The sequence below is a fragment of the Leuresthes tenuis genome, unplaced genomic scaffold (genome assembly GCF_036924035.1).
Source record: "Leuresthes tenuis unplaced genomic scaffold, fLeuTen1.0.hap1 SCAF_19, whole genome shotgun sequence".
Lineage (NCBI taxonomy): Eukaryota > Metazoa > Chordata > Actinopteri > Atheriniformes > Atherinopsidae > Leuresthes > Leuresthes tenuis.
In genome coordinates, this window is record NW_027325373.1 from 31,616,955 (window position 1) to 31,643,218 (window position 26,264).

General features: G+C 41.0%; 2 pseudogenes; one reads left to right on the forward strand and one right to left on the reverse strand.

The window, feature by feature from the left end:
* Positions 1-2,767: 2,767 nt before the first annotated feature.
* Positions 2,768-3,667, reverse strand: LOC140276754 (uncharacterized; annotated as a pseudogene).
* Positions 3,668-9,003: 5,336 nt separating this feature from the next.
* On the forward strand, positions 9,004-14,716 carry LOC140276756 (uncharacterized; annotated as a pseudogene).
* The last annotated feature ends 11,548 nt before the right edge of the window (positions 14,717-26,264 follow it).

Genomic DNA, 26,264 nt, shown 5'->3' on the forward strand with positions numbered 1-26,264 from the left:
TTTAAGATATGATGGAGCTCGGTCATTAAGAACTTTATATGTGAGAAGAAGAATCTTAAATTCTATTCTGAATTTAACAGGGAGCCAATGAAGAGAAGCTAAAACTGGAGAAACATGATCTCTCCTGTTAGTTCTCATCAGAACTCTGGCTGCAGCATTTTGGATCAGCTGGAGGCTTTTCAGAGAATATGTGGGACAGCCCAATAATAAGGAATTACAGTAGTCCAATCTTGAAGTAACAAATGCATGAACTAGTTTCTCTGCATCACCCTGAGACAGGATGTTCCTGATTTTAGCAATATTACGAAGGTGAAAGAAGGCAGTCCTAGAAACCAGTTTTATATGTGCGTCAAATGATAAATTCTGGTCAAAAATAACTCCAAGGTTCCTCACTGTAGAACTAGAAGCCAAGGAAATACCATCTAGAGTAACTATATAACTATAACAGTTTTGTCTGAATTTAAAAGCAGACAGTTCTGAGTCATCCAGGTCTTTATGTCTTTAAGACAGGCTTGTAGCCTGACCAACCTGTAGGTTTCATCTGGTTTCATAGATAAGTACAGCTGAGTATCATCAGCATAACAATGGAAATTTATGCCATGCTGTCTGATAATGTTACCTAATGGAAGCATGTATAAAGTAAAAAGAATCGGTCCAAGCACAGAACCCTGAGGAACTCCATGACTTACTCCAACGTGTGAGGAAGATTCTTCATTTACAAGAACAAACTGGAATCTATCAGATAAATATGACTTAAACCAGCCTAATGCAGTTCCTTTAATCCCAATAACATGTTCAAGTCTCTGTAACAGAATGCTGTGATCGATCGTATCAAATGCAGCACTGAGATCCAACAGGACAAGCACAGAAACAAGTCCGCTATCAGAAGCTAACAGGAGATCATTGGTAACTTTCACCAGTGCCGTTTCTGTGCTATGATGCACTCTGAATCCTGACTGAAACTCTTCAAACAGATTATTTCTATGTAAATGATCACAAAGTTGGACTGCAACTATTTTTTCAAGAACTTTAGACAAAAAAGGGAGATTGGATATAGGTCGATAATTAGCCAACACTTCTGAATCAAGAGTAGGTTTTTTAAGTAAAGGTTTAATTACAGCAACCTTAAAAGTCTGAGGTACATATCCTATCAACAAAGACCGATTGATCAAATACAATATGGAAGTGTCAATTAAGGGGAAAACCTCCTTGAACAGTCTGGTTGGGATTGGGTCTAACATACAAGTTGATGGTTTAGAAGAGACTATTGCTGTTGTTAGCTCAGAAAGATCAACTGGACAGAAGCTGTCTAAATACAATTCAGGTTCGAAAGATACTTCTAAAGCTCCTCTACTTGATGATACATCAGTGATAATAGTGGGAAGGATTCCATTAATCTTCTCTCTGATAGAAACAATTTTATTGATGAAGAATCTCATGAAATCATCACTGCTGAGAGTTAAAGGAATACATGGCTCAACAGAGCTCGGACTCTTTGTCAGCCTGGCAACAGTGCTGAAAATCAATAATGAATAATAAGCAGTTCTAGCTTTACGAAGTGCTTTCTTATACGTTATTAAACTATCTTTCCAGACTAATTGAGAGTCTTCTAAATGGGAGGAACGCCACTGTCTCTCCAGCTTTCTTGCAGTCTGCTTTAACGCATGCAGCTGTGAATTATACCAAGTAGCCAACCTCTTCTGACTGATTACCTTCCTTTTCAGAGGGGCAACATTGTCCAGTGTTGTACGCATTGAAACAATAGTGCTGTCAACAAGAGAGTTAAGTTCTACTGGAGTAAAAATTAGGTAGCCGTCCTCTGTCATATCTGCACATGGCAGTGAAGAAAAAGATGATAAATTAACTCTTTGAAACTGGTAACAGCATTCTCTGATAGACACCTATATGTAAAATTCTTCTCAGAAGCCGTATAGTCAAGTCATATAAATTCAAAAGTAATCAAAAAATGGTCAGACAAGACAGGATTTTGAGGGAACACTGTTAACTGTTCACTCTTAATGCCATAAGTCAGCACAAGGTCAAGGGATTAAGGCAGTGATTAGGTCTGTGAACACTTTGAGAAAATCCAATAGTCTAATGTAGAATTAAAGTTAATATTTGGGCTGTCATTTTCAACATCTACATGAATATTAAAGTCACCCACTACAATGACTTTATCTGTACTCAGCACTAACTGGGATAAAAACCCTGAGAATTCAGACAGAAACTCAGAATAAGGGCCAGGTGGACGATACACAACAACAAACACAAGAGGTTTTTGTGATTTCCACTTTGGGTGGGAAAAACTGAGAATCAGAGATTCAAAAGAGCTAAAACTAATCTTGGGTCTAGGACTGATTAGTAACCCTGATCTGAAGGTAGCTGCCACTCCTCCTCCTCTGCCTGTGGTTCTAGGAACATGAACATTTAAATAGTCAGAGGGAGTTGATTCATTAATGCTAACATGATCCTCCTGCTGCAGCCAGGTTTCTGTAAGACAAAATATATCAATATGATGATTACAAATCAAATCATTCACTAACAGAGACTTCAAAGGGAGAGATCTAATATTCAGCAAACCACATTTAATAGTTTGATGTTTTTGTTCAGTTAAAGTTTTTGTTTTAAATTTTTTTTGCACAAGAGGATTTGCTCCTTTTGTGTTTTTTGATTGAGGGGGGGGGGGGGGGGGGGGCAGCATCAGGTGGGAAGCCGCAGAGAAGTGTGTAAGACTACAACTCTGCATCCTGGTCTCAACCCTGGGATGTCATGTTTTTGGATGACTGATAAATTCGTCCATATTTCTAGAAATTAGAAGAGCTCCTTCCAAAGTGGGATGGATGCCGTCTCTCCTCATCAGACCAGGATTTCTCCAGAAAGATTGCCAATTATCTATGTATCCCACGTTGTTTGCTGGACACCATCTAGACAACCAGCGATTGAATGAGGACATGCGGCTAAACATGTCATCACTGGTCAGATTTGGCAGGGGTCCAGAGAAAACTACGGAGTCCGACATTGTTTTGGCAAAATTACACACCGATGCAACATTAATTTTAGTGACCTCCGATTGGCGTAACCGGGTGTCATTACCGCCGACGTGAATAACTATTTTACCGTATTTACGCTTATCCTTAGCCAGCAGTTTTAAATAGGATTCTATGATTCTATGTCGCCCGCTCTGGCCCCTGGAATGCATTTGACTATGGTCGCTGGTGTCGCTAATGCCACGTTTCTGACTATAGAGCTGCCAATTACCAGGGTTTTGTCCTCAGTGTCGCTGAGTGGAGAAAATCTATTTGAAACGTGGACAGGTTGATGGTGAACCTGTTAGTGCTGACAGCTTGACTTTAGGACTATGACTCCTCTTCCTGACAGTCACCCAGCCACTCTTAAGTCCCGGCTGCTCGGGATCTGCTCGGGGGCGACTAACAGAGCTAGCTACGCTTGGTGGTGCCGCACTGACTAAAGGGGCCTGGCTCGCTATCGGGTGGTTTTCAACAGTGCAGAGCCGAGCTTCCAATTCAGATAACCTTGCCTCCAAAACTACAAAAAGACTACATTTGTTACATGTACCATTACCACTAAAGGAGGCAGAGGAGTAACTAAACATCTGACACATGGAGCATGTGAAAGCAGGAGATAGAGGAAGAGAACTGGTAGCCATGCTAAGCTAGAGAACCAGACACACCGCTAAAAAGTGAAAAATAAAAACTAAAGATCTGTAAGAGTGAGCGTTAGAATATAACAAGTATGGGATAGAGTTAACTATGCAAGATGTGTAAATTATAGGGAGAAATAAGGTGATTATTAGTAGTTCAAGAAGAGCGAGAACTGTCACAGTGCACACACAAAGCAACAGGAAGTGATGCAATACGTCTTACCGCAAAGCAAAGCCGTCAGCCACACACATTCAGCGGTAATGGTATGAAAAGATACAAACAAAAGGAAATCAGAGCAGGAAGTGTTTAGTATTGAGTCATGACAATGGCATTAAGGTGCAAAAAGAAAAACTTTACAGGCTCTGAGATTGAAGTTCTGATTTCAGAGATCCAAAAAGGAAAATCTGTCATTTTTAGCAGCGTCAGCGGTGGAATTGCAAGACCTGCTAAATCGAAGAAAGCGATTACGAGTGCTGTTAATTCCGTGTCACCTGTAGTTTGTAATGTCACCGAGATAAAGAAGAAATGGTTTGATATGAAAGTGGCTTAAAAAAAAAAAGTCTGGTGATGACACTGATGTCACTGAGTCTAGTGTAGTCTGGCTGACCACTCAAAGTGTTTTTAACACTACATGCCACATTCACCCATTCACTCCCACACTCATACAGCACGTCTTCATCTATATAGCTACACAGTGCTTCCTACTATATTCACACACATTCATGCACCGATTTATGCATTGGTAGGCAACGTGGGGTTCAGTGTCTTGCCCAAGGACGCCTCGACAAGTGACCCGGGGAAGCAGAAGTTTTAACCACCGACCTGAATATTTTGCCACTCAGGGACTGTCAATTTAAGTGTTCTGCACATGTCTAGACAGAACAGTGAAGTTGGTGTATACCCTCTATTATAAACCAATGTTCATATGCTCTATACCACACTTTTACTATAGTGGTTTGTACACTGTCCAACAACCTGAAGGTTGGCGGTTCAATTCGTGCTCTCACTGCTCGAAGATTTCACTGTTCACTGATGTATCTATGGCTTGGCTTAAGAACGACAAAGAAAGAAGATTGTTGATTAGTAGTAACCATAGTAACGACATGGAGACTCAGTTGGATGGGTATGTATGTGATAACAATTATGGATGTTTTTTGTTGTTAGTCTGTAGTTTTAAAGTTTTAGTTTTATTTCTGTTTACCCTGCTGAGTTTGCACCGCTATTTCTGAAACTGGACAGACTTTGCTTGCATTGTTTATCTTATAAGTCATGAGTCTATCATACAGAATAAAACCTATTTTTGTTTTAAAATCTTAGCTTGAACCATTATTTGTCACAGAGGGAACTCTCGAAGAGGACTTGGACGCAAAGATCAGGTTCAGCTGACAATATTTATTTTCAAACAAAAAACACAGGGAAATTCCTGGAAACAAAAAAAAAAACTCCTCCAAAGAGGGAAGAACAGGAACGGGCTCAGACTACACTAACAGAGCCAGGACGTACAAAAAGACGAGAAACAAACAAAAACCTCTCTTAGCAAGGAAATAAGAAATTAACAAGCAGAACTAAATGCTCCGATTAAACTCAAAGAGCTGCTAAGTCAAAACGGCAAAAAGCCAAACCAAAATCTCTCTTATCGAGGAAATAAGAAAATAACAAATCACAAACAGAAAAAGCTCTGATATTACTTGAAGAGCTGTGAAGTAAAAAACAGCACAGGGCCAAACTAAGAATCCCTCTTTAACAAGGAATTTACAAACAATACTATTCTATGAGAACATAAATAAGCTAAATGGCAAAGCCCAACAAAAAAACTCACAAAAACGTGGTTTGGGACGTACAAAACTATGACTTGCCTTGACAATGGGAATAAGGCTGGTGTTCAAGACGAATGCACATGACACACTGTCACAGGACAAGGGGAGACGCAGACTATAAGTACACATGAGGGAAATGGGGGAACAGGTGGACACAATCAGGAATCAGGGAAGACAATCAGACTGGTGACACATGAGGAAGGGCACGGAACCTGAAACGAGAGGAGAGTTAATTTTCAAAATAAAACAGGAAGTCACAAAACAAACGTGGAGACAGGACAAAAAACTCAACTTGACCTACAGGTGTGAAATAAGGAAACTGTGACAAAACTAGTGACACTCTCTAATGTCACTATCTTCACAAATTCGTACAGAAATTACATAAAAAGCATTTTTATGAAAATATCGTAGATTAAACTAATTTGCTCTCCCACACTTGGGTGACTTTTGTGGACTGCGAGTTTAGATAATGTGTCATAGCCACAAGAGAAATGAATAAAAGTCTCTTCAAAGGACAGGTCTGCTTCTTCTCATTCAGACCTGGAGGCGATTTGAACGTTTTGTTGGAGATTCAGGTGATCATCATGAAAACTGACGCACAGGAACAAAGTGTATATTTTTATTGTTTGTGAGTTTCTTACCTAATGCCAATCTTTTTTCACTCAGTGACAATGTTTTTTAATTGAATGTCTTTATTTCCCAAAATCTAATATGTTAGCGCATCTCTCATCCCTTGCTCTGTGGCTCCAAGCTAATTAGTTTCTACCTAATTAATTGTTATAATCAAACATGTGGGCACAAGTAGCATATTTCTTGGACCGTTTTTAGCTGAATATGAATAAATACTTTTTTCATTTTTTCAGGGCAGCATAACAGTATATATAGGTTACCACATGCATTCATACACAATGTGTGCATTTGTGATTATAAAGGATTATGTCAGGCAGTGAAACATGGTGGTTCAATGTGTGGCACATGGTGGTTCAATGTGTGGCACTTTGCTGGCTTTTGAACAGGTCAAATAATTCAATCAGTTTTAAATGGTTTTAAATGGTAGTAGACTTGATTATGAATGACAAAAATAAGTTCTGAGTGCTTTCTGTTTTAAAAAAAATTTTTTTAGGTAATATCTTACAGAGTTGGACTCTCTTGAATCATGATAACCAGTTGTTTTTTTTTTGTTTTTTTTAATTGTTGCTTGTTTTAGAAAAATTAAGATAACAATACAGGTACAGTAAATCGCTTCACCAGGACCAGGTTGAGTCCCAAGTACAATGTCTATATTATGCGAGACAACATGGGACAGTCAAAAATGGAAGTTTCATGCAGTTGTGGTAAATCCCAAATTGAAATGAACAGGTCCACATCATCAGCACCTCCAAATCCTAGACCATGGTCCTCAGTCGGAAAAAGGTGGAATGCTCTCTCCGGGTCGGAGATCCTTCCCCAAGTGGAGGAGTTCAAGTATCTCGGGGTCTTGTTCACGAGTGAGGGACGAATGGAGCGTGAGATTGATGGGCAGATCGGTGCAGCGTCTGCAGTGTTGCGGGCTCTGCCCGTCGTGGTGAAGAAGGAGCTGAGCCAGAAGGCGAAGCTCTCTATTTACTGGTCAATCTACGTTCCCATCCTCACCTATGGTCACGAGTTGTGGGTAGTGACCGAAAGAACGAGATTGAGATCAAAATGGGTTTCCTCCGCAGGGTGTCTGGGCTCTCCCTTAGAGATAGGGTGAGAAGCTCAGTCATCCGGGAGGGGCTCGGAGTAGAACCGCTGCTCCTCCGCATTGAGAGGAGTCAGATGAGGTGGTTCGGGCATCTATTTAGGATGCCCCCTGGACGCCTCCCTGGTGAGGTGTTCCGGGCGCGTCCCACTGGGAGGAGACCCCGGGGAAGACCCAGGACACGTTTGAGAGACTATGTCTCTCGGCTGGCCTGGGAACGCCTCGGGGTCCCCCCGGAAGAGTTTGATGAAGTGGCCGGGGACAGGGACGTCTGGGTTTCTCTGTTAAAGCTGCTGCCCCCGCGACCCGACCCCCGGATAAGCGGTAGATGATGGATGGATGGAGGTCCACATCATGTCAAGTCCCAATTATCAACTCCATGACAAGTTGGACCAGTCTAAGATAGTTATTGGAAAAGCTCCAACTCATGATCAATAACTGCAAATACACAGATTGTAAGTCAAAACCAACAAGTTCCACCTCACTTTAAAATTATGATTAGAGACTGCAAAGAGAGAGTGTTAAGGATTAGTTCACTGTTGGACTGTAAGATTGTGTTTATCACAAAGAAAAAAAAAAACATACCACCAGACTATATCTTGAAAACCGAGCTCTTATATTACAGGTCAACCTTTACTACTTCTACCTCAGTGAACAAATCGTTTCTTAAGATTGTCTTTTTAGTTACCATGACAGCAGCATATCAAGAGATGCATAAAGCTAAAATAAGAGATCAGTTATTCTCAGATGTTGATACACAAGTTTGTCATGTTCTTCTTGAGGAATGCTTGTGTTCTGATAACTGAAGTGTTGCTTCACCCAGTGTGACCTGAGACAGTCATCCACTACTGAGCATTTTCTTAACAAACTGCCAGGTTTAAGTGTGAGTGACCCACTCGAGTAACAGAATGACAACCTCTGGACAGATTGAAGAGGCATTGAGGGAGGTGGGAGGAGACAAGCAAAGAAGAAATTAGGCCTTCAAAAGCAGACAAGGGAAAAGGAGAAAGGAGACAAGGAAGCAAGATGAGAATAGAATAACTTTCCTGGGGAGATTAGGGGAAAGGGGGTTCAAGAAGAGTTTAGAAAATTTGAAGCTATCCAAGGAGGGGAGAAGAGGAAAGACACAATAAGAGAGGAGAATCTACATTTAAAGAGGACAGAAGAAGAGAGGAGACTGATGGAGGGCAGCAGATGAGAAGAAAAGAGGCTAACAAAGGATGTGAAATGAAATGAAGATGAAGAGAATCAGTGTCATCCTGATGAGGACACAAAAAAGGAGGCTTGCAGAGGATGTATGGACAGATGACACCAAGAGGAGAGAAGAAAAGAAGTTCCCAAAGAAGGTTCCCATCAGATGGAATAAAAATATAGAGAAATTAGTCTTTTGTAGACGAGAAAGGAGGCTACCTGAGGATAAAAAAAAAGGCAGGAGACGAGATGCTCAATTACGTCTGTTTCATATTTTGATCGCCTTTACCTTAAAGAGCAAAGATGACCTGTTTGCAAGAAAAAAAGAGTAAATATGTAATGCAGCAAAATTAAAAAAGTATATTATGTGATTCTTCCATGAAGAATAAACCACAACTCGTATTTTTGTTTTTTGAATGAAAATAAATTCCAATCCCAATTTCAAATTTTTCCACTATGAAATATCATCACTTGTTTCTCCTGTGACAGTATGGAACAAGTGAAGACATACCAAAGATCAAGAGGTAAAATACTTTCTTCCTTTTCTCTTACTTTCACACACCTCCACACTGTGACAGCCACCTGCAGCTACATGCACACGGAGACAAACAGAATGGCATCACCATTACAGAAAATGTCATGGCCAATCAATGGCAGCCTTTGGTGTTACACTGAAGGGCCCTAAGTACTTGACACTCTCGCACAGATCAGCATGCCGTGTCTCCACACTGATGAATGACTCACAGTCACTTTCACATCGCCCGTAGTCAGAATAACAAAGCTTTGCTCTTTCCCTGAGCCTCACAGGCTCATGGCAAATTGAAACTTTGAGATAAAAAAGACAAAAATGGTCCCAAAAAGGGCCATTTTTGAGAAAGTCAGGCAATTTGAAAAGGTCCATCTCTGATAATGTCACAGCTGTTGCAGGTAAAAGTGCCCAGTGAGAAATGTGATCATTTAAATGAGAGTGGGGGATGATGGGAGAAGTAATTGCCAGGGGTTTTATCGACTGTTGATCCAAACGAACAGCTCTTTGAATATAATATTAACTACATGCTGTTTTAGGATCATTCTGGAATATTCTGAAACAGGATCTTGTGTTATTCATTTGGTGTATTGCATTCATTAGACAGTTGGAGTGGAAATAGAAAAGAATGGCATGCAGTTTTAGCAGCTTTTTTATGGCTAAATTCTCCCAAAACAAACACATTTATCATTTATCGGGTCATTTAATCTGTTAACACTTTCTCAAGTGACCTATGATTCATTTGAACCTTTATGATTTGAAACTCATTTCAGCCTCTCGTTTCCATAATCTCATTCTTTTGGTCACTACCAAGACCACAGGAACATAAGTGAGGGTTGGAACAAAGATGGAGCAGTAAACTGAAAGCTCCTCCTTCCGGCTCAGCTCCCTCTTTACCACAACAGACCGGAGCAGTGCCCTCATTACTGTTGATGAAACCCCGATCCATCTGTCCATCTCTAACTCCAACTAAGAATCACTAAGAACAAGATCCAGAGATGCTTAAACTCCTCCACCTGAGGCGGGAGCACTCACTGTGTTGATTCTTTGTATATAGATAAAATTTGTACCATCATTTCAGTTGATCTCTCCTGTGGGTCCTGACCAAACATAATTATGAGATGATTTGGGAGTAAAAAAGAGTCTCCCAAAATCTTAGCATGCTCCCTCAGCTTCTGCTGCAGAAATACAGTTCAAGATGTTTAAGAAATTTGAATGCTTTTGAAAATAGACTTAAAGTTAATCTGATAAAGCTATTAAGCAAAAACATTTTGATTTTATTACTGAAAAGGTTTAAACTGTTTGCTAAACCTGGGCCATCAGTGTATGTAATTTCCAATCTGTTCCTCAAAAGCTTTAGATTTATGAAAGTAATCATCTCTTTAGGATTGAAAATGTGCTTCTTTAAGTCCAAAACTGCTATCTTTTATAGATCTTCTAAAGTTCCATGACGTAAGAGTTTTTAGAAGATTACACATGAGAATAGAAAGAATTATCAAAAGCTGGTATTCAGCATGTAAAACCAGATATGTGGAACTAAGATGGTGGAACAATAAGCCTGCACTAAAACCTGAGACTAATAAGAAGGATTAGCTTTTTACTGTATCTAACTATATTGACAAAAACTAAATGAACACATGAAAAACACTTTTAATAAGAGATGGAACCAATTCACCAATCAGTTTTAGATTTCTTGCATTTTCAAAATCAAAACCTGTTTTATCCAAATTCTCAAAAATCGTGATTAAAGTCTGTAATTAAATCAATATAAAGTCTGAAAGATTTTTCTGTGCTAATATTCTTCATGATAGAGAGGCTCTCAATTGGTGTCTCAGAGTTCCCGCTTTGATTATCATTACACAGCTGATGCAGCGTGCTATTAGAAAACACAATTCAACCACGACTTTCTGTCTTTAATGAGATTTTCATCCTCTTGGGCGAATGGAAGCAACGCATTCTTGACTTTTAGGGGAGACACTGTACCTTCAATAAATTTACCAGAGGAAAGCAGCTTGGAGTTTCTGCACATAAACAGCATATAAACAGCACAGAAAACAACCTTAGTCTCAGAGTCTCAGAAAGCCAATTTCAGCCAGAGCTGGACTGTAATGACGGACTACAATGGGAGGCAGCTCCCATAAGGCTGTGTGCTGCAGTTTCCCATTGAATTACATGGGCTGTCATGCATTCAGCCCACAGGAGAGCTTCCAGAAATACCTTCCTGAGATGGACATGGCTGTGAAGTGGCACTATGATTCATTATATACACATTTAAGGCTTTATATCATTACCATCCAACTGAAGAGGAACACATGAGCCCAGAGGAAGTGTAAAGCTTCTGTTGATGACCTGGCAAACAACAGGGGAACGAAAGCATGCAACGGAATAAATCTTCTTCTCAAATAAAGAACAGGTTCAGCTGACATATCCTTGTGTGTTTGACCTCCTCTGTGACTCTTTCATCTTTCATTTTCACAAAGATTTTCTACAATCCCTCCCTGCATTTGTAAAATTTTACGTTCTGTTATGAAAGCATTTACTGTGCTTTGCCTCTGGGCTGCATTACTGACTGGAATATTATGGAGATGGAAACAGGCACAGAGGCAGATATTAATATACAATCATGAGAGCTGTACACTCCACATGATCAATCAGGAAAACACAAGATAAATCCATGACAAAATTGAAAAATATCTCATTGGGCACGACATTTGAACACTGCATTATGTCGTGAAGGGGTGTTATATTAATCATGCTGGTCCCACAAAAAACAACCGAAGCTTGTCTTTCTCAGTTGACAGCTGTGTGAAAAAATTCCTCATTTACGGACAGAAAAGCACAAATCAAGTTCTGCTGGCATTCTCAGGTCATGTCAGGCTGCCCAAACTATATGAATTTTTCATAACATGGCGTTCTATTTTTAAGTCTCTCTAAACTATCACAGATGTCCTCCGTCTGCTGGATCCCAACAGATCAGCCACAACTGAGGCTTGTAGAACCTGGGACTCTGGACCCAAAAGCACCAAAACGTGCCAGTGAGACACAACAGCACACCCCAGAAATCTGGTGTTCATGCCTGTTTATAGCAACACAAAGGGAAGCCCACATAATATCAGGCTGGTGGTTTTAATGTGATAGATGATTAACATATTCAACCCCCATTACCAATTAAGTTCATCAGAAGAATATAATAAAGAAATGCTGAGTGACGGAGTTGTATTTGTTCAACTCCTTAATGAGAAGCATCTCTAATACTTTGTGGAACCACCCTTTATACGTCACTACTCAGTTTTAAGACTATGTGAACAGACAGAGACTGCAGACAGAGAGGTAACAGTAAAGGATGACAGAGCTTGTTAACAACAGATGGTGTAATCATGTTGTCCCTGTGTTACTGTGAGTGACACCATCAGCTATGTTACTGCTGAACTAAAACCATCTATAACAACAACATTATTTTAATTATAAATTATACTGCAGCACTATAATTTACCATCTGAGATCAATGAAGAGTTATTTTTCAATCTTTGAATCTTTAGTTCCAGGACTTTCTCTGTAGCCTTGCTAGAATTTGAAGTATCTTTTGGATCATTGTCCAGTTGGAAGATAAATGCTTCAGCTTCCTCACATATGACACAATCATTTTAATGAAGATATTCTGGTATTAAATTTAATCTATGATGTATGCTATATGCTGCAGGTTTCCAGTACCTACCTCCAATTTGGAGTCATCACTCCACAGAGGAATATACCAAAACATTTGTGGCCTGTAGATGGTTTCACGTGTATTTTAGATGTTTTCTTGTGCTTTCGGTCCGCCGTGGTTTACATCTTGGAATTCAGGCATGTGATCCGTCGGCATGAAGTGTGTACATGACTGTGTCTGCAGTGACCAGAGGCCTCATTGTTTGAACAGGGAGTCGGTACAGCTGTGGGTGACACTGCTCTTTCAGGGGTGGTGTGAGCACATGTGGGTGACAGAAGTGCACAGGGGAAAAGGTGAGGCTGATAAAGACATTTCACACTTTACGCACAGGGTTTTGATCAGGGGCTTGTTAGGAAGATCTTAAGCTGTAGTTTAACCAGCAAAAAACAGCAAGTTAACTTTAACCACCAACTAGTAATGATGTTGTGAAGACGGGATGGACATTGGGGGCGCACATGCTCAATGCACGTCACAGGGAATAATATTAGGACAATTACACAAATAAAGTTACTCGCCAAGAAGCCACCCATCGCGCACAGTGCCACCTTGTAGTTTGTTCCCAACAATGCTGTTACTCAGAATGTATGAATCATGCGTTGAAGGCCACCTCATCACAATGTTGGTTGCATTTGCGCACCGCATATGAGAACTGATCAAATGAAAATATTACTACTTGACATATACAAATTATTGGCACTTTTATAGCAATGTGTGTGCAGTGATAGCTCCGATTACATTAGGAAAACTGGCTCTCGCTTAAAATAACGCTTTAATGTTGGGCTGTTCAACTCAGGGTCGACTGGCACAGTCCCAATCAGTTTTCCAGCTCCTTCTGAAATGCCCCAGTTGCTAGGAACCCCAGTGTGCACATCACCTGTGGGCACAAGCAGCGCATGGCTCCTCGCTGTTGCGCACAAACGCCGGTCGCAGCTCTGATACAATATGTTGTACCAGATTACAGTGCAGAAAAAAGAGAGTGCAAGTGATTTTTTATTTTTAATTGTTCTCCTTTCATTATTCATTGTTATCAACTGGCTTGCGACTTTGCGGCTTTCTTTTGCGGTAAGACGTATTGCATCACTTCCTGTTGCCTTGTGTGTGTACTGTGACATTTCTGGCTCCTCTTGAACTACTAATAATCACCTTATTTCTCCCTATAATTTAAACATCTTGCATAGTTAACTCTATTGCATACTTGTTATATTCTAATGCTCACTCTTACAGATCTTTAGTCTTTATTTTTCACTTTTTAGCGGTGTGTCGGGTTCTCTAGCTTAGCATGGCTACCAGTTCTCTTCCTCCATCTCCTGCTTTCACCTGCTTTCACCTGCTCTGTGTGTCAGATGTTTAGTTACTCCTCTGCCTCCTTTAGTGATAATCGTACATGTAACAAATGTAGTCTTTTTGTAGTTTTGGAGGCGAGTTTATCTGAATTGGAAGCTCGGCTCTGCACTGTTGAAAACCATCTGATAGCGAGCCAGGCGCCTTTAGCTAGTGTGGAGCCAACTGGTCTAGCTAACTCTATTAGTTGTCCCCTAGCAGATTCCGAGCAGCCGGGACCTCAGTGTGGCTGGGTGACTGTCAGGAAGAGGAGTCATAATCCTAAAGTCAAGCCTGTGGTTCACCATCAACCTGTCCACGTTTCAAAGAGATTTTCCCCACTCAGCGACACACCCGCTGAGGACAAAACCCTGGTAATTGGCAGCTCTATCGTCGTGTTATTAGTGACACCAGAGACCATAGTCGCATGTATTCCAGCGGCCAGAGCGGGCAACATAGAATCCTATTTGAAACTGCTGGCTAAGGATAAGCGTAAATACAGTAAAATAGTTATTCATGTCGGCAGTAATGACACCCGGTTACGCCAATTGGAGGTCACTAAAATTAATGTTGCATCGCTCTGCAACTTTGCCAAATCTGACCAGTGATGACATGTTTAGTCGCATGTCCTCCTTCAATCGCTGGTTGTCTAGATGGTGTCCAGCAAACAACGTGGGCTACATAGATAACTGGCAATATTTCTGGAGAAAACCTAGTCTGATGAGGAGAGACGGCATCCATCCCACTTTGGAAGGAGCGGCTCTCAATTTCTAGGAATAGGGACAAATTTATTAGTCATCCAAAAACATGACAAATTCCCAGTTTTTCCCACCCAAAGTGGAAATCACAAAAACCTCTTGTGTTTGTTGTTGTGTATTGACCACCTGGCCCTTATTCTGAGTTTCTGTCTGAATTTCCGTCTGAAAATGACAGCCTAAATATTAACTTTAATTCTATATTAGACTATTGGATTTTCTCAAAGTGTTCACAGACCTACTCACTGCCTTAATCATACCCTTGATCTTGTTCTGACTTATGGCATTGAGAGTGAACAGTTAACAGTGTTCCCTCAAAATCCTGTATTGTCTGACCATTTTTTGATAACTTTTGAATTCATATGCCTTGACTATACGGCTTCTGAGAAGAATTTTACATATAGGTGTCTATCAGAGAATGCTGTTACCAGTTTTAAAGAGTTAATTTCATTATTTTTTTTTCACCGTGGTTGGTTTTTTTTGCCATGTGCAGATATGACAGAGGACGGCTACCTAAATTTTTACTCCAGTAGAACTTGACTCTCTTGTTGACAGCACTATTGTTTCAATGCGTACAACACTGGACAATGTTGCCCAGCTGAGGAAGGTAATCGGTCAGAAGAGGTTGGCTCCTTGGTATAATTCATAGCTGCATGCGTTAAAGCAGACTGCAAGAAAGCTGGAGAGACAGTGGCGTTCCTCTAATTTAGAAGAGTCTCAATTAGTCTGGAAAGATAGTTTAATAACGTATAAGAAAGCCCTTCGTAAAGCGAGAACTGCTTATTATTCATCATTGATAGAAGAGAATAAGAATAATCCCAGGTTTCTTTTCAGCACTGTTGCCAGGCTGACAAAGAGTCTGAGCTCTGTTGAGCCATGTATTCCTTTAACTCTTAGCAGTGATGATTTCATGATGTTCTTTATCAATAAAATTGTTTCTATCAGAGAGAAGATTGATGGAATCCTTCCCACTATTATCACTGATGTGTCATCAAGTGCAGCATACAGCTTTAGAAGTATCTTTAGAACCTGATTTGTATTTAGACGGCTTCTGCCCAGTTGATCTCTCTGAGCTAACGACAGCAATAGTCTCTTCTAAACCATCAACTTGTATTCTAGACCCAATCCCAACCAGACTGTTCAAGGAGGTTTTCCCCTTAATTGACATTTCCATATTGGATTTGATCAATCTGTCTTTGTTGATAGGATATGTACCTCAGACTTTTAAGGTTGCGTTGCTGTAACTAAACCTTTACTTAAAACAACCTACTCTTGATTCAGAAGTGTTGGCTAATTATCGACTTATGTCCAATCTCCCTTCTTTGTCTAAAGTTCTTGAAAAAATATTTGCAGCTCAACTTTGTGATCATTTACATAGCAATAAACTGTTTGAATAGTTTCAGTCAGGATTCAGAGTGCATCATAGCACAGAAACGGCACTGGTTAAAGTTACCAATGATCTCATCTTAGCCTCTGATAGCAGACTTGTGTCTGTGCTTGTCCCTGTTGGATGTCAGTGCTGCATTTGATACGATCGATTACAGCATTCTGTTACAGAGATTTGAAGATGTTATTGGGATTAAAGGAATTGCATTAGGCTGGTTTAAGTCATATCTATCTGATAGATTCCAGTTTGTTCTTGTAAATGAAGAATCTTCCTCACACACCAGAGTAAGTCATGGAATTTCTCAGGGTTCTGTGCTTGGACCGATTTTTTTACTTCATACATGCTTCCATTAGGTAACATTATTAGACAGCATGACATAAATTTCCATTGCTATTTTTTTTTGATTAACCCTTATTTATACAGGTAAAATCTCATTGAGACCCAGGGTCTCATTTGCAAGAGAGACCTGTTTTAGGTAGGCAGCAGCAAAAAACAAAGTTACAGTTTAACTGAACGTAAAAGAGACAAAAACAAAACAGGAACATATGATTATTAATAATAATAAAATTAAAGAAAAAAGGAACCAGTTAAGTAACGTACATGTGCAGACTCCCACTGACTGCCTCACCAGCCTTCCTACAAGTAGTTTGAAGTCCTCTAGTGAAATAAAACTGGACAGCTTCAGCTTCTATTGGAGCCTGTTCCATGTTACAGACGCAGCATAGGAGAATGCCTTTTTGCCAAGTTCAGTACGGACTGAGGGGATGGCAAATGTGATGTAATCCAGGGACCGGAGGCTATGATCAGGCTGTTTCCGTGTCAAGTATGTGGACAAATAGGAGGGGAGTAGTCCAATGATGGATTTATAGATAAAGAGATACCAGTGGGTGGTTCTGCACATGGAAAGTGAAGACCAGTCAGTGAGACAGTACAATGTGCAGTGATGTGTATTTACAATCAGTTATGAATCTCAAAGATCCTTGATATGCAGTATCCAGTAGATGTAGGGAGTGAGCAGAGGCATTCATATAAACAACATCACCATAATCCAGGAGTGGCAAGAAAGTGGCTGCAACAATATGTTTTCTTGCATTAAAAGAAAAACAGGCTCTTTTTCTAAAGCAAAACCCCAAATTTAATTTAAGTTTCTTCAGTGATTGGTCAAAATGGCATTTAAAAGAAAGGCTATCGTCCAATGTTATGCCAAGGTATTTTTAAGTGGCCACAGACTCAATATGGGTACCCTGAGCAGACGCAATACAAGGTAAAACAGCAGGCACCTTCTTTTTATTTGAAAAGAACATAGACTTAGTTTTACCTGCTATGCTGATGATACTCAGCTGTACTTATCTATGAAACCAGATGAAACCAATAGGTTGGTCAGACGACAAGCATGTCTTAAAGACATAAAGACCTGGATGATTCAGAACTGTCTACTTCTAAATTCAGACAAAACTGAAGTTGTTCTCTTTGGACCTAAGCGCTTCAGGGAGAAATTGTCTAGTTATATAGTGACTTGAGATGGTATTTCCTTGGCATCTAGTTCTACAGTGAGGAACCTTGACCGTTATTTTTGACCAGAATTTATCATTTGACGCTCATATAAAACAGGTTTCTAGGATTGCCTTCTTTCATCTTCGTAATATTGCCAAAATCAGGAACATCTTGTCTCAGGGTGATGCAGAGAAACTAGTCCATGCATTTGTTACTTTAAGATTGGACTACTGTAATTCTTTATTATTGAGCTGTCCCACATATTCTCTGAAAAGCCTCCAGCTGATCCAAAATGCTGCAGCCAGAGTTCTGATGAGAACTACCAGGAATAGCAATTCAGATTCTTCTCCTCACATATAAAGCTCTTAATGATCAAGCTCCATCATATCTTAAAGATATGAGAAGTAAGATATTTTCCTAACAGAGCACTTCACTCCCAAACTGCAGGTTTACTTCTTCCCACTTTTAAGATTAGGCTTAAAGCTTTCCTTTTTGATAAAGCTTATAGTTAGGGATAGCTCAGGTGATCCTGAAACATCCCATAGTTAAGCTGCTATAGGCTTAGACTGCTGGGGGACCTCATCTGTCATATCTTTCCTCACTTTGCTCTCTTTTCCCCTGTCTAATTTCTCAAATGATATTATGTACATGTGACATTATTGTGGTTATTAACTTGTGTTCCCCCCTTTTTCTGTCTTCTCAAACCCCAGCTGGTTGAGGCGGATGGCCACCCTTCCTGAGTGTGGTTCTGCCAGAGGTTTCTTCCTGTTAAAAGGGAGCCATTCCTTTCCACAGTCGCCACAGGCATGCTCAGGACTGGAGACTGGGCTGAGGACAAGTTTCGGTGCAATCTGTTGGTTTCCTTAGCTAGGATATTGTTTTTGAATTGGCTCTACACAAATGAATTGGATTATTTTAAAATTAATTAATTGGATTTCATTGAATTATGATTACAATGAATTGAATTCCAATTGGCTTGAATTGGACTATATTATTTAAGCGCCTTGAGATGACAATTGTTGTAATAAAACTTAATTGAATTGAATTGAATTGAATAGCATTCATAGCTTAAGGCTAGGTATTAAGAGATATAAAAGGACGCCTTTATTCAAACTCATTTTGACAGGTGACCTCTGACCTCTTATCGATCAATCAAATTAATATGACAGGTGACCTTTGTTTGACATCCGTTTGCTGACATCTGGGGATATGACTTTTGACCTCTTATCGATCGATCAAGCTATTTTGACGTGTGACCTCTGTTTGACATAGATTAGCCATCTGTTGAAGAGATCTAAGGAAGGAAGGGGGAGTTTATGGCTAGGGTTAAGAATGATTACAGCTAAAGTCAGGAGGTTGTGAGAAATATATTAGTTGAATGTTTAAATAAGAGAAAGGGTTAGGGTTAATAGAAAAGGTTAAGTTGTAGAAGTGGTCAGCATTTTAACAGCTTCAAAGACCGGTCCCTGTAAGGTAAAGATGGGAAAATAATTAGATGTGTGGGGTGGGGTCTGTTAACAGACATCTGGCTGTCTCTGGCTGCACCATACTGTGACACTGAACGGAGGATGGGTTGTTTATAGCAAATAGAGGTAGGTTTAAATTACATGAAAAAGGTTTCCCTCTTAGTTTGCATACATGTTGTATATGGTATCATGGGCTAATCTACAGAGAATTCACTAATAGAACAGGTTGCCCATAAAGTTTACATCTAGTTCTCGCTCTGACTGATCAGCTCACACTATGAGAGCCAACTGCAGGGGGTCGTAAGAATGCATCATGCTGCGGCACTGGGCTGTAGGGGGCAAATGGCCCGGGTCAATAAGAATGCAAAGTACAGTGTGGTAAACAGTATGTGTCCTTGTCTTAGTTCGTAAGTAAACAAATGAACATATATGATGTTCACAAGGATGCACCATGCTGTGTGGGAATGAGATAACATTTTAAGTCTCGTACGAGCAAGGCTCAGGGTGCTGGAAAGTCCTCCTTTTACCAGGTGTTGCTAGCACTGCATGGATTTGGGTGGGGTGGGGGTGGGGGGTGTTAACAGACATCTGGTTGTCTCTGGCTGCACCATACTGTGACACTGAACGGAGGATGGGTTGTTTATAGCAAATAGAGGTAGGTTTAAATTACATGAAAAAGGTTTCCCTCTTAGTTTGCATACATGTTGTATATGGTATCATGGGCTAATCTACAGAGAATTCACTAATAGAACAGGTTGCCCATAAAGTTTACATGTAGTTCTCGCTCTGACTGATCAGCTCACACTATGAGAGCCAACTGCAGGGGTCTCAAGAATGCATCATGCTGTGGCACTGAACATTAGGGACAAATGGCCCGGGTCAATAAGAATGCAAAGTACAGTGTGGTAAACAGTATGTGTCGTTGTCTTAGTTCGCAAGTAAACAAATGAACATATATGATGTTCACTAGGATGCACCATGCTGTGTGGGAATGAGACAACGTCTTACTTCACAAGTAAACAGAATCAATCTGTTACTAACCGTAGGGTGGATATAAACTAAGTGTGAAGAGCAAATGGGTTGAAATTAGCACTTCAAGAAATTTTTAAAACACTCCCTTATTTCTATGGAGGGGGGTAAGACTATATAAAATGGTTCAGGCATTTACGTCAGGGGCTCAACCGACAGGATAGGAACCATGGACACAGGTACGCAAAAAGTCTCCTTAAAACTTTAAAAAAAAAAAAAACCAACAAAAAAACCAAAAAAAAAAAACCAACAACAAACAACTTTTTTAGGACGGAAAACAAGAGCTGACGTCCATACACAGCCAACCGGCGGTTCTTTGGCACTCTTAGGAGTATTCAACGGTAAGTAAAAAAGATCTGATGTTAAACATATGAATGCGTGTATAATTATATTACCACACCATGACAGAGTGTTAATTTCCAGAGTTGGACGCAGAGGATTTGGATGACTTCATATTGACGCAAGCCGATTATGGTAATGTTACTTTAACTTTAATAACCTTTAACAAGTGAAATGTTTCAATGAAATAACAACAGATGTAATTGTTCACAGATTTACTAAACAGTGTGGAGCAAGGCCGAAAAAAGAAGAACCCAGCCGTGTTCGAAGGTGAATTGACTTTAAACGTGCCGGGAGGGGGAAACGGACTTTCCCTGAATAAATCCCGGCTACGACGAAGACTGCTCCCTGTACAACACAACCAGTTTTCAACTGAGTGTCCGAGTGTTAGTACAGAGGACGGACGGCAGGAAACATCTGTTCTACACACACCTCCGAGTGTACCTTACAGCCCACGAGAAACCCAACGACCCGAGTCGCCTGTGAGCGGCTACCATACCGACACAGCTGCAGGGGCTGAAGGGGCTGTCGGTTTACTAGGCTGCATAACGGCGCAGCTATTAGAGGCGCCAAGCGTTGCTCGCGGGGGGGAGGGACCCCTCGCTAAACAGCCTGATCAGCGGGGTAAGTTTTTAAAAAAAACTCATCACTCATTGTTTTTGTTTTCTCACGTGAGCGCGTAAGCGTCATACGTCATCAACACGGATGTGACGCATAGGGAGAGGGTGAAGGGTGAGAGGGGTTAAAAGAGCGCAGCTTTTTTTTTTTTCCAGTAGAACTCATGTCTGGTGCCTGTAAAACAAGCCAGTTGATATATTATTACTGCTCTGTCCACTTATCCGTGCTGCATTCAACGGGAGCATTACATGGTAACATCTATGCAAATTTCACATAGTGTATACTTAAGCAAGGTTTTTTTTTTTTTTAAATTTATTTATTTATCTATTTTACGCTATTAAACTGTGTTTCAATTTGACAGAATCTGATGTTATAGCTCCCGTGAGGTCCGTGGTGAAGAATCGGCGGTGCAATAGAGTGCGCAACAGACTGTCGCTTGTCGAAGGGCTAATGAAAGGTACAGCCTATTATTATTATTATTATTATTATTATTATTATTATTTTAAATTATTATTATTATTTTTTTTTTAAATTTTTTTATATATAATTTCTTTTAATTTCATTTATTTTAATTTAAATTTTTAATTTTTAATTTAAATTTTTTTTTTTTTAAACTTTAATTTAAATTTTTAATTCTTAATTTTTTAAAAAATTTTTTATTTTTTTTATTATTTTTTATTTTTATTTTTTTTAAATTCACAATCACTGAACCAGGTATATTCAAAATACTTTTATGGTTATTTCTCCTTCAACCACAGAGGCCGATCTGTCAATAGAACGGATAAATCCTCCAAGCCGGCCCGACCCTCGTCTGTGGAGGAAAAGAAACGCTACCATCCGACGTGAAAGATCAAGAGCTCGGGCATTCATGAGAAGTAGCGAGATTCTTATACAGAGAATTAACCGTGACTTGGCCGTGATTTCGAAGTAAAGTAAATGTGTGTATATATATATAAGTAGATATCTTAACCCCTCTTAGCCATTCTCAATTCTGTGTAAAGATGGATAATCAAGCAGGCAGAGCTGTGCCGGCTGTAATATCCGAGGCTGTGGGAAATTTGGAAAACATACCCATACCGGTTCATGTGTGGGATTACTTTACACCACTGGAGTATGCGCTCCTTAATATCGATTATCAATCATCTCCTATGAATATTGAAGAAGATGAAAATGGTCAAATTGATGTGTTACATGAATTAGAATCATCAGTCCTGAATTTAAACGGGCCTCCGCCACCCGGCCCGAGTTTACAAAATGAGTCATCAAAACCAGCTCCTTGTGTCACATCACTAGAGACAGCCTCAGCGATTAGTGCTTCTCAATCTTCAGCATCAGACACAGCCTCATCAAATCTGAATTCTTTACCTTCTCCAGCTGCAGCAGAACAAACTCTGCAGCATGGTAGGGGGGTGAATCAGGAGAACGTAGCCGTCCCTGAATTAGAATCGTCAGTCCTGAATTTAAACGGGCCTCCGCCACCCGGCCCGAGTTTACAAAATGAGTCATCAAATCCAGCTCCTTGTGTCACATCACTAGAGACAGCCTCAGCGATTAGTGCTTCTCAATCTTCAGCATCAGACACAGCCTCATCAAATCTGAATTCTTTACCTTCTCCAGCTGCAGCAGAACAAACTCTGCAGCATGGTAGGGGGGTGAATCAGGAGAACGTAGCCGTCCCGGAAACGAGTCGGAGAGCTACACCTCAACCGATTGAGCGGGAACGCTACAATTGTCTTGAAATAAGACGTCCCGTCACAATACCGCGTCCGTGCCCTGATAGAATGCCCAACATCGCTGAGTTCACTTCAGCTGTTATGAGCAATCTTATTGAAGTGGCAGAAACAGCGCGATCACACGCCAGATGTAATGATGTCGTCCAGCTAGAATTAGTAGGTGAGAGTATTTCTCAACACATTACCGTTTCTGTCACAAATGAGTCTGATGTAATCCTGAAAGCCTTTCTGGACTTTTTAGACGAGTTAACTCAATCGAACGCAGAGATTGCCTCTGATACTAACATGGAGTTAGTCCTCCAGGTAGTAAGAAACCCTACAGGGGGCGCCAAACGGAAGGCTTCAAAAACCTTAGAATGCGAATTAATCCATAAGAAAAAACGTCACTTGTACATTACAGATAACTGTGACAATCAGCTCTGTTTCGCCATCAGTCTCGCGCACGTCTCCGGTTCTAAATTTACCGATAGTCAGGCTTCGGCCCAGGCGAGAGAGTGGCAGCGTCAGGCAGGGCTGACTGATCAGACGCCTGTGTCTTTCGGTGATGTTGGAAAATTCGAAAAAATCCTAAACAGAAAAATTGTGGTGTTTCACAGAACCAAGGGTGATCGAGCTCTGTGTAAATTTGAGACTGATTTCAGAGATCGATCAAGCCCTCTCTTTCTGTTATTACTCCAAAACCATTACTATGGAATAAAAAACCTCAAAGGATTTTTAGGGTCGAAGTACATTTGCGAGCACTGCTACACCAGTTACAATGAGCCACACTCACACTACTGTCCTGGTTACTGTCCTGTGTGTTGCGACTCGTCATGTACAAATCAAGAGCTCAGTCCTGTATTTTGTGGCGATTGCAACAGAAGCTGTCGTAACTCGTCGTGCTTCAACAGACACAAAGAACCTCGTGAGAGACCCCAAGCCAGAATGCAAGTGAGTCATTGTGATCTGATTAAAAGGTGTCCGACGTGTAAGAGATTTTATCGCGTTGCGATGACTAAGGTAAAAACCCCCCACGTGTGTGAAGGTTTAAAATGTAAAATCTGTGGTGAGAAACTGACCCTCGGTTCTACACCAACTCTCGGTGGACATCAGTGTTACATTCAGCCTACCAGCACCGACGAACGGCTTGACGAAAAACTGATCTTTTATGATTTTGAATCCTTAGTCGGTCAGAACGATGTGCACGTCCCCTTTCTGGTCTGTGCAAAAACGCTGAAAGGTGTGGAGTGGTCTGCCTACGGGTTGGATTGTGTCAAGAAATTCCTCCTCCGTTTCAGGAGACCACGCTACCGTGGATACACGTTTATTGCTCACAACGGACGAGGTTATGATAGTTATCTAATCCTTAACGTCATGGTGCAACTAGGTATGAAGCCCTCTCTCATCACACAGGGGAGTAAAATTCTCTGTTTTACAGACTGTGATTATGGTTTGAGATTCATCGATAGTCTGTCCTTCCTGGCTATGAAACTGAGTATGATGCCGAAAGCGTTAGGTTTCAGTGATCATACCAAAGGTTTCTTTCCCCACAGATTCTCTTCAGAGCAGAATTTGAAATATGTGGGGCCTTTTCCTTCACCGAGTTACTACTCTGTAGAACTCATGAGCCCCAGTGAGCAGGGAGAGTTCTACAGATGGTACGATGGAGTTTGTAAAGGCACCTTTAACTTTCGTGAACAGAGCATGCTTTACTGCAAAAATGATGTAGATATACTGTTCAAGGGGTGTGTCAAATTCCGCGAGCAATTCTTTAACGAGACGCGCGTGGACCCCCTGAAATGCATCACGATCGCGTCGGCCTGTATGAAGGTTTTTACCGCCAACTTTCTGCAGCCTAAAACCCTGGCCATACCTTCACCCGTTGATTACAGTCAGCAGAGTAAGACCTTCTCAAACGCATCCATCCAGTGGCTGGAGTGGTTAGCGTTTAGCAGAGGGATTGAGATTAGCCATGCGTTAAACACAGGGGAAAAAGGAATCGGTCCTTATCACGTAGATGGGTATGCGGAAATTGACGGTGTGAGGGTAGCTTTTGAGTTTTACGGCTGTTTCTTTCACGGCTGCCCCATCTGCTATCAGCCTCAAGACACATGTCCGCTGAGGAAGGAGCCGTTTGAAAAGTTCTATGCAGAGACCCATGAGAGAGAGAGAGAACTTCAGTCAGTGTACGGTCTTCGTCTGCATATCATGTGGGAGCACGAGTGGACTGAGATGAAAAAGTCCCATCCGGAGGTGATTGAATTTCTCAAGAGCTTTAACGCCCCTGAACCTCTCTCTCCGAGACAGGCACTGTACGGTGGTCGGACCTGCGCACTCAGGTTGAGGTACAGTGCGGGGGTAGATGAAACTGTGCACTACGCTGACTTTACATCTCTTTACCCCTATGTAAATTGCAGCTTTCCTTACCCTCTCGGCCATCCCAGAATCATCTGCAGAGATTTTGATGACCCTGACAGCTACTTTGGTTTCATAAGAGCTGTTGTTTATCCTCCGCGTGGGCTGTTTTTCCCAGTTTTACCTTACAAGTCATCTCACGGAAAACTTGTATTCACTCTCTGTCGCACCTGTGCTGAAATGAATAACCAGGCAGGTGCGTGCAGCCACAGCGATGAGGAGAGAGCACTAACAGGTGTGTGGGTGAGTGTGGAGTTTAGCAAGGCGTTAAAGCTTGGTTATCGTCTTGCTAAAATCACTGAGGTGTGGCACTTTGAGAGGACCAGTAGCTCAATCTTTGTAGACTACATACACACATTTCTTAAGGGTAAACAAGAGGCTTCAGGATATCCCGCAGACGCAGTTGATGAGGAGAGTAAGCAGAGGTACGTCAGTGATTACAAACTCCATCAAGGTATTCAGTTGGATACCAGCAAAATAGAGGTGAACCCTGCTAAAAGACAGGTGGCTAAACTGTGTCTGAACAGTTTCTGGGGGAAATTTGCGCAGAGAAGCGACCTCCATCAGACCACCATCGTCACAGACCCGAATGAATTTTTTAATTTCATGTTCTCGGGTAAATACAAGATAGCCTACTTCCACTTTCTAAACCCTGACATGTGCATGTTGCAGTGGACTTACAACAAACGGTGCATCGCTCCACCCAACAAGGTAAACAATGTATTCATTGCAGCATTTACCACCGCATATGCACGTTTAAAACTGTACAGCTGTCTGGAAGTAATGCAGGACAAAATTCTCTACATAGACACAGACAGTCTGATCTATGTGGTGAAAAAAGGTGAGACTCCACTGAAACTGGGAAACTATCTGGGGGATTTGACCGACGAGCTGGGAGGTGACACAATTCAGGAATTTGTTGCAGCAGGACCCAAGAGTTACGCCTACCAGACCAGAAATCAGAAAAAAGTATCGATGCGCGTTAAAGGCATCACTCAGACGCATGAATGCAGCGAGAAGGTCAACTTTGACAGCGTCAAAGAGTTAGTGGAGGGATACTTGGCTGACTCCAGAGAAACGGTGATCGAGACCCCTCAGCGTACCATC